Below are 14,334 nucleotides of genomic sequence, written 5' to 3' on the forward strand. Positions count from 1 at the left end.
TGCATGGCACGCGTCACTTTGATTTTGATTCCCGGTGCGGTAACATCTACAACGATGAGTGATTATATAGATCCCAAGTCCGGCGCGCTTAATTTAAGTAACGAGATTATAAGCGAGGAGTGTTTGTTAAAAGACTTTTTAAGTGTGCGATGCATAAGTTCTGGTGTACTTCAATATTTACTTGGTGAGTATAAAATCTATAGTATAAATTACTTATTCTCTAAAAAATCAAGTGCGAAAATACATACATATGACAGATGAAAAAAAACATGGGAGCAACCCAATTGAATAAATGATGATTTGTGCAGTGAGAGGTAAAAACATTTTAGTACATGTGTGCGCGCGTAATAGCATCCTCTAATTTTCTGTGTATGTGTGTGTGTGTGTAATGCTAAAAACTGTACAAAACAAACTGTATTTTGCAAAAATCGTTAAGCTTTATATGTGTTGGTAAAAATGCACGCGATTATGAGCATGAATATAATGCTCAAAATGCACAAAAATCGTGCGCATTTTTACGGACACACATACATACATATACATATGTAAAGCTGAACGGTTTTTTAAACTCAAACTTGCATAAAACTCGAGGTTTCAGTTTCATTATTGTCTTAATACTCTAAAAGTGACGCGTATTTTCACACGAACATGCACAAAATTCGCGCGAATTTTTACCAACACACATACATGTGAACCTAAACGGTTTTAAATGGAACTTCGTGTTTTTTAATTTTCTAAAATAGGCGCGTACTTTAACACACACATGAACAAAACACGAGTGTATTTTGACATGCACATGCACAAAATTCGCGCGAATTTTTACTAACACACATACATGTGAACCTAAACGGTTTTAAATGGAACTTCGTGTTTTTTCATTTTCTAAAATAGGCGCGTACTTTAACACACACATGAACAAAACACAAGTGTATTTTGACATGCACATGCACAAAATTCGCGCGAATTTTTACCAACACACATACATGTGAACCTAAACGGTTTTAAATGGAACTTCGTGTTTTTTCATTTTCTAAAATAGGCGCGTACTTTAACACACACATGAACAAAACACGAGTGTATTTTGACATGCACATGCAAACATTTACATACATATACAGTGACTATCATTAATATTCGGTTTTTTTTTTGCAACTTCAAACAAAAATAAAAGGTATAAAACAAAAAAAAATAAAAAATTTAATGATTTAATGATATGCATAAATGAAAAAAAAGGCGAAAATTAAGTCAACATAAATATTCGGTTTTTCTTTTTTGTTTTAAAAATCCAAAAATTTATTAAGAAAATAAACTTAATTTGACATTTGAAATGCTATCCTGTCTATCGTGTCCTTTTAATAATTTGGCATACTTTGAAATTTTTTTTTGTATATTTTGGGCCAGTTTTATTGATATAAAAAAAGGATGAGCAGGATAAAGTCAAATCTGTTAGTAAAGGTACAACAAATTTTATATATTTTTTTTAGAATGGACTGCTAAACGGATTTCTAGTGGAAGGTGAAGGGTTTAGCAGTCCATTCTACAAAAAAAAAAATCCTGTATCATTAAATTTTTTCATTTTATTAGTTTTATACCTTTTATTCTCGTTTGAAGTTGCAAAAAAAACCCGAATATTAATGTGATCCACTGTACTATTTTTTTTCTTTTAAAATGGAAATGCTAAAAAACTGAATTGTATTATTTTTCTTAATGGGTTATTCTTTTCTTTTTTTATAATCCTTCAACATTTTAAGATGCAAACGTGACGTTTGAGTCACTAAAATATCTGACCGAATCCCAGATCAAGGAAGCAATTCCGCCTTTGGGCTTACGAGCAGAGTTTCAAGGAAAACTTTTTGAATGGAAAGCTGAAAAGGTGAGTTAAGTTAAACAAATCCTATTTTTAAGCTAATTTTTTTTTTTGCATATTTATAGTTTGGTTTGGATGTTTCTTCGTGCGTTACAAATCTGAAAAGTAAGGACTTTTCCCTTTCTTCCACTGCATCTACAATCGGCAGCAAAGTTTTCAGTTCGGTAAGTACAATTTCCTGTTTTAAAACGTTGTGATTACTTATTTCTAATTATTTTTAATAATATTATGTAGATAAGCGTTAGGATAATATACCGAACTAACTAGATACTATTAAAGATACTAAACTTCTTAAATATATTTATTTCTCGATTTAATATACAGCTTTTAATACCATTAATAATAATTAGTAAATTGCATGAAGTGCCTAAAAAAAAACTTGTTAAATTAATAATTATATAAACGTATACAAAAATAATTTTTCTCAATCATAAAATTGCCGTACCGTAAATTATAGCCAAAAAATTAACTTTTTAGCCCACAGTGCATTTCCTTAATTTATATTTGGTTCTCCATTTAATTTGTTTAAATACCATTTTAATATGTTTTATTAAGTTATATTTTTTATATAATTGTATTTTATGTTCATGGTAGGCCCTGGTTGATTTAATCAGAGAGACGGTCAGTGGAAGGGCTATCCTCCATTACTATCAGGAACATAAAAATTTAACGTCAAGCCACCGCGAAACCTTGGTAAACATTATCATAGAGGAAGTCATCCGGTGCCAAACTAAATTAAGAACTCACGATTTCAATAATTTGTATAAAGAAATCTGCAACGTGTTCCCTTCTGAAATTGTAATGGAGGTAAATTTAAAAAAATTGTAAAAATTATTATTCTCTTATTTATTATTCTATAATCGAAAAATAATTGATTTAAATCTGATAACTGGAGCATGTGCCCTAATTTGAAATCAATTATTTTTTTAAATGCGAGGGTATATACATATAGTTTTTTATTATTGATTTGTTGATACATTTTTCATTTTTATTATTCACAGGATTTCTATTATATTTCACGAAAGGGGAGGGCAAATGCAGGCGGAAAACTGTTTTCAAAGTACAAGAACACAGCCGTGAAGAAGCTAAAGCTGGAACAGGCAACATCAACTGCAACAGCTACATCAAGTGACGAGCAAATGGAACACGACTCTACAGTAATGACTGCATATAAAAACGCCCTTAAAAAGGATTCAGACGAAAGCTGGCCAGACGTAATCCAAAAATGGTTGAAAACGTGTCAGGTGCGCCAAACGGATTTAAAAGTCATGGGGAGCATAGAGTTCCTAAGCGCTTGGCCAAAATTAGCCCATCCAAAAGCCCCGGAACTAATTGATATTGACTTCAACTATATATATCCGGAAAAAGGACGGCTGCTAAGTCAAAATTGGGACACTTTTAAGCAAAAAATCGGAAAATGGTATTTGGAAAATATGAGTAACGCATTCTGCAAACAACTCCTCTCAAAGGCTTCGAAAACTAAAAATATTGGTAAGAAAAATGTAAATTATTTTAATTTTATATTTATACCCGTTACTCGTAGAGTAAAAGGGTATATTGTATTCGTGCAAAAGTATGTAACAGTTAGAAGGTAGCATTTCCGACCCTATAAAGTATATATATTCTTGATCAGGGTCACTAGCCGAGTCGATATAGCCATGTCCGTCTGTCTGTCTGTCCGTATGAACGCTGAGATCTCAGAAACTATAAAAGCTAGAGGATTGACATTTTGCATGCAGATTCTAAGAGTTCCTACGCAGCGCAAGTTTGTTTCAAAAGGATGTCACACCCCCTCTAACGCCCACAATCGCTTATATACGATATTAAAATTTTCAATATTTCGGAAAAGTAAAAATGCAGTTTAATTGTGTTTATCAATACCTATCGAAATCGGACCATTCGTTAAAAAGTTACGGTGGATCACATTTTTATCTCCTTCGCACTCCCTTTAGCTGAGTAACGGGTATATGATAATCGTTGCACCCGACTATTGCGTTCTCTCTTGTTTTTTTTTTATTAACATAACACGTTTCTAATTTAAAATTAAAAATTTTACGTTGAAATAAACATCTAAATCAAATAATAAATCTTGGCAATCCATACTCATAATTTCCTTACACTTTTTTACAGATTCGCAAGATTTCCTCTACACGCTCCTCTTGCCAGCCGCACTGCCCTCCCATTCGCGTTTTCTCGACGGATCAGGAAAGCGCAACAGGAAGGTTACGTTAGCAGACGCTCAGGAGAGCATGGTTCTCCGCTTGACGACCATTAACGACTACAGCAGGAGCATACAGGAAATAATTAACAAGTATTACTCGGCTAAGTTAACTGTTCAGCCCTTTATCATTGTAGTAGGTATCTCCGAGGAGGACCTAGAAGGGTTTTATGTTTTTTTTAACAATAAGCTTCTTAAAATGTCAACCTTTGTTGAAAGTCTAGATCTTTGCTTCAAAATTTTTCAAATAATGGGCCTTAAATACCCTGAAGCGTGCAGTGACGCCTGGCTATTTTTACAAAAAAATCTATATAACATTACCACCAAATACGACCTTAAGTCAGCAAAAGTAACTGCTTTGATAAACGAATTGCAAAATATGTAAACAAAAATGTACACATGCTTCAAATGTTTTAAGGGCTTTGAGCAGCCGAAACAGCTCATTATTCATTTGAAACGCGAACACTACTACTTACGCGAAAATTTGTTAAAAATTCAATGTCACCAGAAAAACTGTTATCAGATATTCACAAGCTTCAGGAATTTTCGTTTACATTTAGAAAAATGTCATTTAACTACACAGAATGTTTCTGAAAATGAAACTTTAATAAAGCCTTTAAAACGTCTCTCACTTGAAACTTCTTCAGTGGATGATTCATGCCAAGAAACGGTTTCCTCGAATCCTAGAAATGTTTCTATACACTTAGAACACTTACGAAGACAAGCTTTATGTTTCGCTTTAAAACTCTATGAAAACAACTCAATGCCAAGGAAAAGGGTAGTGGAAATTCAGGAAATGATTTCCGTTCTAATGTCAAGTGTCTCAGTAGCGTTTGAAGCTTGTTTAGATAAAGAAATCAATGAAGACATCAGACAACTTCTTCGTTTCTGCAGAGATCCTTTTAGTGATGTAAGGTCGGAACACCGATTTTTTAAGATTTTGAAAGACATGAAATTGTACGAAGATCCCAAATGTATTACCATTAATGAGGAAATTTCTGAAGTTGTTATCAAGGGTATTCCAACTCTGGCTCCAAAGTCGGCAAATATTTGCGTAATGCCTCTTAAATTTATTTTTAAATCAGTTTTTGAGATCCCCACACTCTTAGATGAAACAATACAAAATGGGAAACAATTTTTAAGTAGCAACGTTATAGAAAACATAGCAAGTGGAGATATTTTTAGAAATAAGATTAAAGCCTTTCCAAGCAAAACAGTTATTCCTTACGTATTGTATTTCGATGATTTTCAAATTAATAATCCATTAGGAAGTCATAAAACTTCAATTTGTGGATCATATTTCAATTTTCCTACCATGCCACAATATCTTTTGTCGAAACTTGACTACATTTTTTCAGCCGCTTACATTTTAACCTCACATTTAAAAGAGCATGGCTATGAACGCGTATTTTACAATTTTGTTAACCAGTTAAGGGAATTGGAAGAGGGTATTGATATTGTAATTGAAGGCAAAACACATACTGTTCATTTCATATTAGTTCTACTAGTCGGTGACAATCTAGCCCTGAATAGCTTTTTAGGTTTCGTACAGTCTTTTAACGCTAACCGATACTGTCGTGCTTGTAGGAGAACTAAGCCTCAAATGCAAAAGGATGCATTCGAAATTAAGGACAGTTTAAGAAACCCTGAAAATTATAAACAAGATTTGGAAACGAATAACGTAAAGGAAACAGGTATCAAAAACACATGTATATTTCAAAATCTTCCCAGTTTCAATGTCACGGATAACTTTTCTTTTGACATGATGCACGACGTGTTCGAAGGCGTTTGTGAATATGACGTGTGTAACATTTTACTGTCGTTGATCAAAGAAAAAGTTATTGAAATAGATACTATCAACAGCCGAAAATCGTTGTTTAAGTACGGAGAAATTGAAATAGGTAATATATCTGTTAACCTAGACATGGCTAGACTTAATTTTAATTTAAATATGACAGCCAGTGAGACAAATAATTTTGTTCACTTTCTTTCATTAATAATAGGTGATTTAATACCAGAAGAAAATGTACATTGGCAATTTTTTACTATTCTTCTGCAAATAATAGATATATTATCTAAATCAAAGGTATATAAGGAGGACATAAATCGTTTAAAATTACTTATTAATGAGCATCACGTAAGGTACGTCGAACTGTACGGCCCACTAAAGCCAAAACACCACTTTTTAGTGCACTACCCAACTGCCTTAGAAAAGTGTGGACCCCTTAAATTTATTTGGAGCATGAGGTTTGAAGGAAAGCACCGAATTTCAAAAATGTATTTTAATAACACAATGTCCCGTATAAATCCGGCCTGGTCTGCAGCAATAAAAGCTGGAATTAAATTTTCACATTTTTTGTTAAACAGGGAGAATAGTTTTGAATCAATAGTTAGCACTGAAAAGTCGGAAATCATTGATCGAAAAATGGCATTAGAGTTAAACAAAATTTCCAAGTTTTCAAATATTAGTTTTAACGAATGGGAAATTACCAGTGAAATGTTATATAAGGGCACGAAATACAAAACTAACTATTATTTAGTTTTAAAAGATCATCCTATAGAAATATACAGAATTAAAAACCTTATTTTTAAGAATGATACTGTTTATATAATAAGCATAAAAGTAAAAGTGGAAGGTTTTAATAATCACTTACAAGCATACGAAGTCGGCTCGGCCAACAATAATTTACATCTTGAAAAACTTAACGAATTTATAAGTTATCCGTTTCATTTATATCCAATGAATAACGGAAAAATTTATTTTAGATTTAAATATATTTAATAAGCACTCTTTAATGTAAAACCATTAAAATATATTTAATAAGTACACCATTTAAATATATTTAATAAGCACATTTTAATGTGTAACCTTGTGTTCAACCGTTGTAAATTACAAGTCTAATTAAATTATATTGGATTTAAAAATTCAATTAAATAAAAGCTTGAAAACAATTAAACCAAATTGTTCTTATTATACAAACCCATGGTTCTCGACAAACGATCAAAAGGTCGCAAACGATAACAATACCAATTGGTCTTCCTTTAAGAAAATCTTGTTCTTTAAGCAAGACCAAAAAGGGGTTAGCCCCACGTTCCCCAAGTAATACCATTTGGTCTTAATTTAAGACAAATTTGTTCTTAAGTATCTGAGACTAAATTGTTCTTAAGGTAAGACCAAGTAGTTCTTAGCCCCGCGTTCCCCAAGTGATACCATTTGGTCTTAATTTAAGACAAATTTGTTCTTAAGTATCTGAGACTAAATTGTTCTTAAGGTAAGACCAAGTAGTTCTTAGACCCTCGGCCGAGAAGTAATACCATTTGGTCTTAATTCAAGCCAAATTTGTTCTGAAGTTTATGAGGCCATTTTGTTCCAAATATGTTACCATATGGTCTTAAATCGAGTCAGAATCGTTCTTGAATAAATAATACCTAGTGGTCTTAATTTCAGAACAAAGTGGTACTAGGGTAAGACCATTTGTTATTAAAATTTAAGTAAGTTTCGTTCTTGGAGTAAGAACAGCGGTTTTAAAAATTCGTTTGAAAAATGATACCATAAATTCTTATAATGATACCAAACGGTTTAAAGCTATTTTTGAGACTCAAACAGACACGTTTTTAGACACAATCAGAACAATTTTTTCCCTGAGTGCAAGATAGAACTTTTAGATACTGGCACTAATTGGTTTGTTTGTAAAACTTTTCATATAAATAATAAATATCTCCTTTACCTTGCACCAGTTTACCCATTGTTAATGCCTATTCATTGCATTTAACTTCCAAATTGAACCTGCAATACTCAGCACACATGTGTACTTTTTAGTGGGGGCATAAATACAACCAACAAATTTTCAATTACTTGTTTGGGATAATATGTTTGGGAAACGCAATTTGTCTGACTAACTTTATTCATTCATTTTGGGATAGAAGTTGCTACAAGCGCACGAGCACACAGATCCGCTCGGAAAGAAACCCAGTCGGAAGTAAGCACCTACCACGAATAGTTTCCCGCTTAAGCCTAGAACTCACCTTAATCAAAAAGGGAACGAAATTTTTTTGACCGAAATGTCTATTATTTTGAGCATGTGGAACGTGAAATTTATTTTAATTGTCAAAGTAGGTTGTTTACTATAATAAATAATGAACAATAATATACATCGCCGAAAAGCTCTTTTAGGGCGTAATGCCGTTATCGTGGCGGCCATAGCCTTCAATGTGGTACAGGAGGAGTCAACTAGATCTCAGCGCCGCACAGTGGTGGAAATTACTGATTTAGCAGCGATTAATTCAAATTTCAACTTAATTATTGGCGCCAAAAATGTTTTGTAATCGATAACTAATATATCCGATAGGCCAAAAAAACTTTTCATTTCGCTTTCCTCTCGATATTCGCAAAGCTGTAAAGCTTTAAACACATCATCAGCTGCCACTAACCGCTCTCCCGCCAATTTTGACCACTCTCTAAAATTTGCAAATAATTCGATTTTATTCATTGCAATTCAACTTTTTGCTATTAATATGGAAAAGGTATGTAATTAACTACAAAATAAGTATTTGTGACCTGTGATTGTGTTCGTCCCAAAATTGTATGAGGTGTAGTGCACGTAAGAGATATAATGTTTACTAACAAACTAAACTTTCGTAGACCAGAACTTTTAAGGATCGACTGGGATCGATATCAATGTTTTTTATAAAAATTATTCAATTTTTTGCGCTGTGGAAATGTCCAACATGAGCCGCATATTTCCTTTAAATATTTGTTTAGCCTCATTGCCAGTGTCCAAGCGCGTGCTATTTTCAGTATAGCTGATAGAAAATGATGCTTCCAAAAAAAAATTTTTTTTCCACATACGTCTACAACAATATTATGGGTAGATATTGTTGTATATAACAATATTGACTGCCCCAAAACAACTGAGAAAATAAAAAATTTTACTAAAAAAATTAAATATTAAAAACAAAAATAAAAATTAAAAATAAAAAAAAGTCTGAAAAAATTTGTTGTATATTAATTTTGATTTGTGGTTCGAATCCCTACCATAAAAAATAATCTCTTCAAAAATATCATCATTCTTGCAGAAGATATTGATAAATCGCTGCTACCACTGTGAGACAGACAGAAATGGCTATATCGATTTGGCTAGTGACCCTGATCAAGAATATGTAGACTTTATGGGGTCGGAAACGCTTCTTTCTAGCTGTTACATACTTTTGCACGAATACAATATACCCTTTTACTCTACGAGTAACGGGTATAAATATAAATTCAGCAATATGTTAAGAATAGTTAGCTACACTCAAAATAAATTTAACCCTAAATTTTAGAAAATCGCCATTAAAATTTCTTTTTTCTAAATACAAGAAAGTTATTTCTAAATCTAAGGAAATTTTTCTTAAGTCAAGAAAGTTTTCCTTAAATCCAGGAAGTATTTCTTAAATGTAGAAAATGGTTACCATGAACTAAAATCACCCTAAAATATAGAAAAAATGCCCTTAAAATTAGAAATAATTTTTTGAAAAATACAAAGGCAAACGAAAAAAATAAAATATTTTGGCAACACTTTTTCTAAAAATGAGTGCCCTAACCCTAAAATTAAGCTAACCCTAAATAATAGAAACATTTTCTAAAAAGTAGAAAGTTTTTCTAAAAAATAGAAATAGTTGATTTCACATGCTCTGGCACACCAAAATGGTCAATGCCAGAACTTGTCAGCTGCCGGGCGGCTGTACTCGTAGCGCAGACGGTTAAAGCGCTTGGTTAGAAATCGAATCGACCCTGGTTCGAGTCCCAGAGCAAACTATTTTTTACCTTTTTTTTAAACTTTTTTTTTGTATTTTTTTTTTTTGTATTTTTTTTTAAATTTGTTTTTTTACTCTTTTTTTTATTCCTTTTTTTTATTGATGGCAAGCGGTAAACCGAAAATAATTTGGTTTATATTCAGCTATTTACATAATATAAATTGCGATAGCATAAATATATACATAAGTATATATGTATGTAAATAAGTAAAACGCGAATGGTCAAAATTATGCAATTAGTATTCAAATGTGTTCTCCGCTTGACCCTTTACATACAATGCTCGGTTTGCCACAGCAAATTTAAGTGCTACAATGCCCCAGTATGTAGGCCGTTCGCTCTTCGCGCGGGAGATCCGGGTTCGATTCTCACCGACGGACAAGTAAAAATGTAAGTTTTTTTCTTGAAGATAAAAAGTTAATATTTTATCATCAATATTATTATTAATATTTTATTATCATAATTTCTACATTCCCAATCTTCAGCAGTGCCCCGTAGTCCACATTTACAACCACAGTTGGCTTTGGTTAGATAAGAAATCCAAGCGCAAATACATAATAATAAATACATAACCTTTAACATTCACAATATACAAGAAACACAACGCCTGCATATGTATATAGGGAGGAGTACATAATATAAACGTATATACAAAAAAAAATCATGATTGAACATGTTTTTTGTTTTGTTTTTAATTTCTATTTTTTAGGAAAATTTCCTACTTTTTAGAAATTTTTGCCCTTAAATTTAGTAAAATTACCCTAAAATTTAGAAATATGACGTCAAAAAAAATCAAAAATATAGAAAAATGTGACCCTAAAATTTAGGGCGAGCTTGTCTTGAAGACAAAAGTAGGGCGATTTCCTTGACTTTAGGGTTAATTTTATTTTGAGTGTAAGTATGTAAATATTAACTAAACTATCTCCTTATTTTTTCTAAAAAATGTCGCATATTTAAATGCTAGCAGAATTTTCGGTAGAGATAATTATGTTAAAATTAATTTCATTTCATTTGAATGGCATTAGCACGAATGCCCTGTCATTAGCAGGCAAACTTGATCCTACTTTGTGGTTTTCGCTTTAGGAGTGCGAAAATACATAGTTGGGGTAATTCATTGTTATGCAATTGTTGTTCTAATTTGTTGTTGTCAAATCAATACTGCATAAATATTTTGCGTTGACACTCGCAAAGCTGTGCTATATTGAATTTTACTGCAATTTGTGACTCGAGTTCTGACACAGCCTATAAATTAGAATTTTTAAAGGGCTAAATTGCTACATTTTTATAACGGGGATTCTGAAATTTAATTTTTGCCTGAACTACGGTTTAATGGTTACATACCAAAATTAATAAGTGTGCCAATTGTTTTTTTTCGCTGTTTGTACCGCTTACTAGTAGAGTAAAAGTGTTTGTTGTATTCGCTGGAAAGTGTGTACACCAAAAAAAAACTAAGTAAAATCAACTATTTTATAGTGAAAACTGTATTTTACCCGAAAAAAATTGTTGTTCAAGTCAGATCAGGTTTTTTTGCCTCCGCTGCGAATCGAACCGGGGTCGCAACCATCGGAGTCGAGCACTCTAACCACTAGGCCACAGAAGAATGATTTTCATAGAGGAAAATCCATAGACTTGAAATCAACATTTAACAAAAAAAAAGGAAAAACATCATATGCAAAAGCGGGATTAGAACTCACGACCCAGAGAATATAAGTCGGATACTCTAACCACCCTAAATCCAGAAAAATAGTTGACATGCAATTTATAATTGTATTTTTAAAACAACAAAACATAAAAAGAAAAAAAATAGTTGAGTTAGGATATTAATTGAGGTGTTACTATTTAATGCCCCAAAAAATAAAACAACAAAATACACACAAACAAATAAGATAGTTTGGCTACGATATTAATTAAGACGTTACTATTTATTTGACAAATGAAAAAAACAACAAAATACATGCAAATTTCGTAAAAAGGTTTTCTACTATTTTAATTGTTAAATACTATTCAATGACCCAAAAAATAAAACAACAAAATACATGAAAATGTATATTTTACATGGCTTTTTTTTTGTGTAACAAGTATGTACGATTCCGACTAAATAATAAAGTACCTACCTAAGTAGGTACGTAATCTTTTAAGGATTCTAAGCCATATTGGCGAACATACTTATGGTCTAAAATGACGTTTGACCCCCCCAAACGCGAATGAAAAATACAGCTTTTTTTGAGGAAAATATCATAGTAGTCAGCTCAGATATATTACTGAATTTGATATAAAAATTTGAAATTGATAGTCAGTAATACATCTGAGCTGACTACTATGATATTTTTCTCAAAAAAATCTGTATTTTTCATTCGCGTTTGGGGGGGTCAAACATCATTTTAGACCATAAGTATGTTCGCCGATATGGCTTAGAATCCTTTAAAGATTACGTTCCCCCTATACTATTTTTGGGGTTCCAAATCGACCCACCCTAATGCACGTAGAGAAACAACATCGAATCTCGAGGCAAAGGGAGAGCGGCGATTGACACGTTGACTCACCGAAAACAAGCAAAGGAATGTGCAACTTGACGATCTTTTGAATGGCATACGGTCAAAACAACGACCGTAACCCTACACCAGTAGCTGTCAAAGTGCATCATTCGGGCATTGACACTATCGATAGGGGAAATCATAGGTGGGAACACCTAATAAACCTAACCTATATATCGATCTCCTTCGTAATCCCTTTAGCTGAGTTACGATTATTAGATCGGGAAACCAACCCGCGTACAGAGTACTCACTCCCTTTAGCTAAGTGACGGGTACTAGATAGTCCGGACACCAACCCGACTATAGCGCTCTCTCTTGTTTATTCGTTAAGTTGTCAAAATTGTTTGATTTTTTAACCACCTCTTTGGTGCTCATTGTCAGTGCTGTTTGGCTCCTTACTACACTTAATTTAACCTTAAACATGTTTACAAATTAATTGGCCTCTGGTTATACCCGTTACCCGTAGAGTAACTGGGAGAAGGAAGCGTCACTAGCCGAGTCGATATAGCTGTCTGTTTGTCTGTCTGTCCGTCCGTATGAACGCTGAGATCTCGAAAACTACATCAAAATGTAGAAACAATTTTTCAAATCGGACCATTCGTTAAAAAGTTACGCCCGACCAAAGTTTTATATCTCCATCTCCCTCCCACTCCCTTCAGCTGAGTAATGTGTATCTGATAGTCAGAGCACCCGACTATAGCTTCTCTCTTGTTTTGTAATAATTTTGAAAAAATATATATGTAGGGGAGAGGTCTGTAGGTTGAGACAGTCTGTAAGTTGAGACACTCAATTTTCTCAAAACTTTTCCACTAAAAAAATTGTTTTTATTTTTTTTTTTTAGTCCTTTTTAGTGACAAAACTTTTGGGGAAAAAATTATAAGCCAGGCTCTAGCCAGATTTAAGCTGTGAGAGTCGTGTACCATTTTGCACCAAAAAAGTTTTTGTCTACTTTTTTCAAAATGCCATTTAAAATTAATATCGTACTTAAATTAACTTGGTAAGAGATTTAAATCATTAGTATATTAACTGTTAACTAATTAAAAAAAGAATCAGCTTAATGTGACAGTCAGAACAAAAGTTATTAATTTTTTCCCGAAACATCCCATTTTGTGTAAGTTGAGACACCCGTTTTTCATACAAAAAGGCCTTAGGCCAACAGAGGTCGCTTTCTGCCTAGCACATTTCTTTGATATTAGGGGAAAAGTGAATGTTCAAAGAGCCTTTTGATTTTAATTGTTATTTGGTCAAAGTTCTTAAAAAATGGATGGGAAATAATTTAGGACGAACTAAAATTGATTAAATTAACATAAATAAATAGTTCCTTATAGTTTGGAGTACTTTTTGTGTGAGTATTATTGACTTTAAAAAGTGTCTCAACCTACAGACCTCTTTTTCAAATTGTCATTTTTTGGCACTTTTAAAAAAAAATAATTTTTTAGTTTTCCCAAGGGAAAAAAAAATTTTTTTTTTGCTTTATTTTACAGCTAAAAGACTAAGCTTTCGATCGGTACTTAACACGTGAAGTTTCAAAAGCGAATGTCCAAATGGGAGACTAAAAACAAAAGCTGTCTCAACCTACAGACCTCTCCCCTATATATAAAACAGTGCTATTTGTATTTAAATTATCTGTGTCTCCCTTTTTTTGAGTGTATAACGCTGCCTTTGTTATTGTCGCGTTCTCGACGTGTGGCCCTTGTAATTTTTGTTATGCCAGTGTCGTGTCTAATTTCTGTTTTATATACATAGTTGATATTGCTGGCAAAAGTTGCAAATTGTGCTTTTAGATGCTGCTTCTAGAGCCGCTGAATAATGCATTAAGGCAATTTTCAAGTTGAATTGTGTGTGGTCGCTCTACTTTCGGTGGACTCGGTCACACTTTCGGGAGTCAAATATGACCCCCAGATGGCGCCAGCTGGACCGT

This window comes from Drosophila takahashii, chromosome X, assembly GCF_030179915.1.
Source record: "Drosophila takahashii strain IR98-3 E-12201 chromosome X, DtakHiC1v2, whole genome shotgun sequence".
NCBI classification, from domain to species: Eukaryota; Metazoa; Arthropoda; class Insecta; order Diptera; family Drosophilidae; genus Drosophila; species Drosophila takahashii.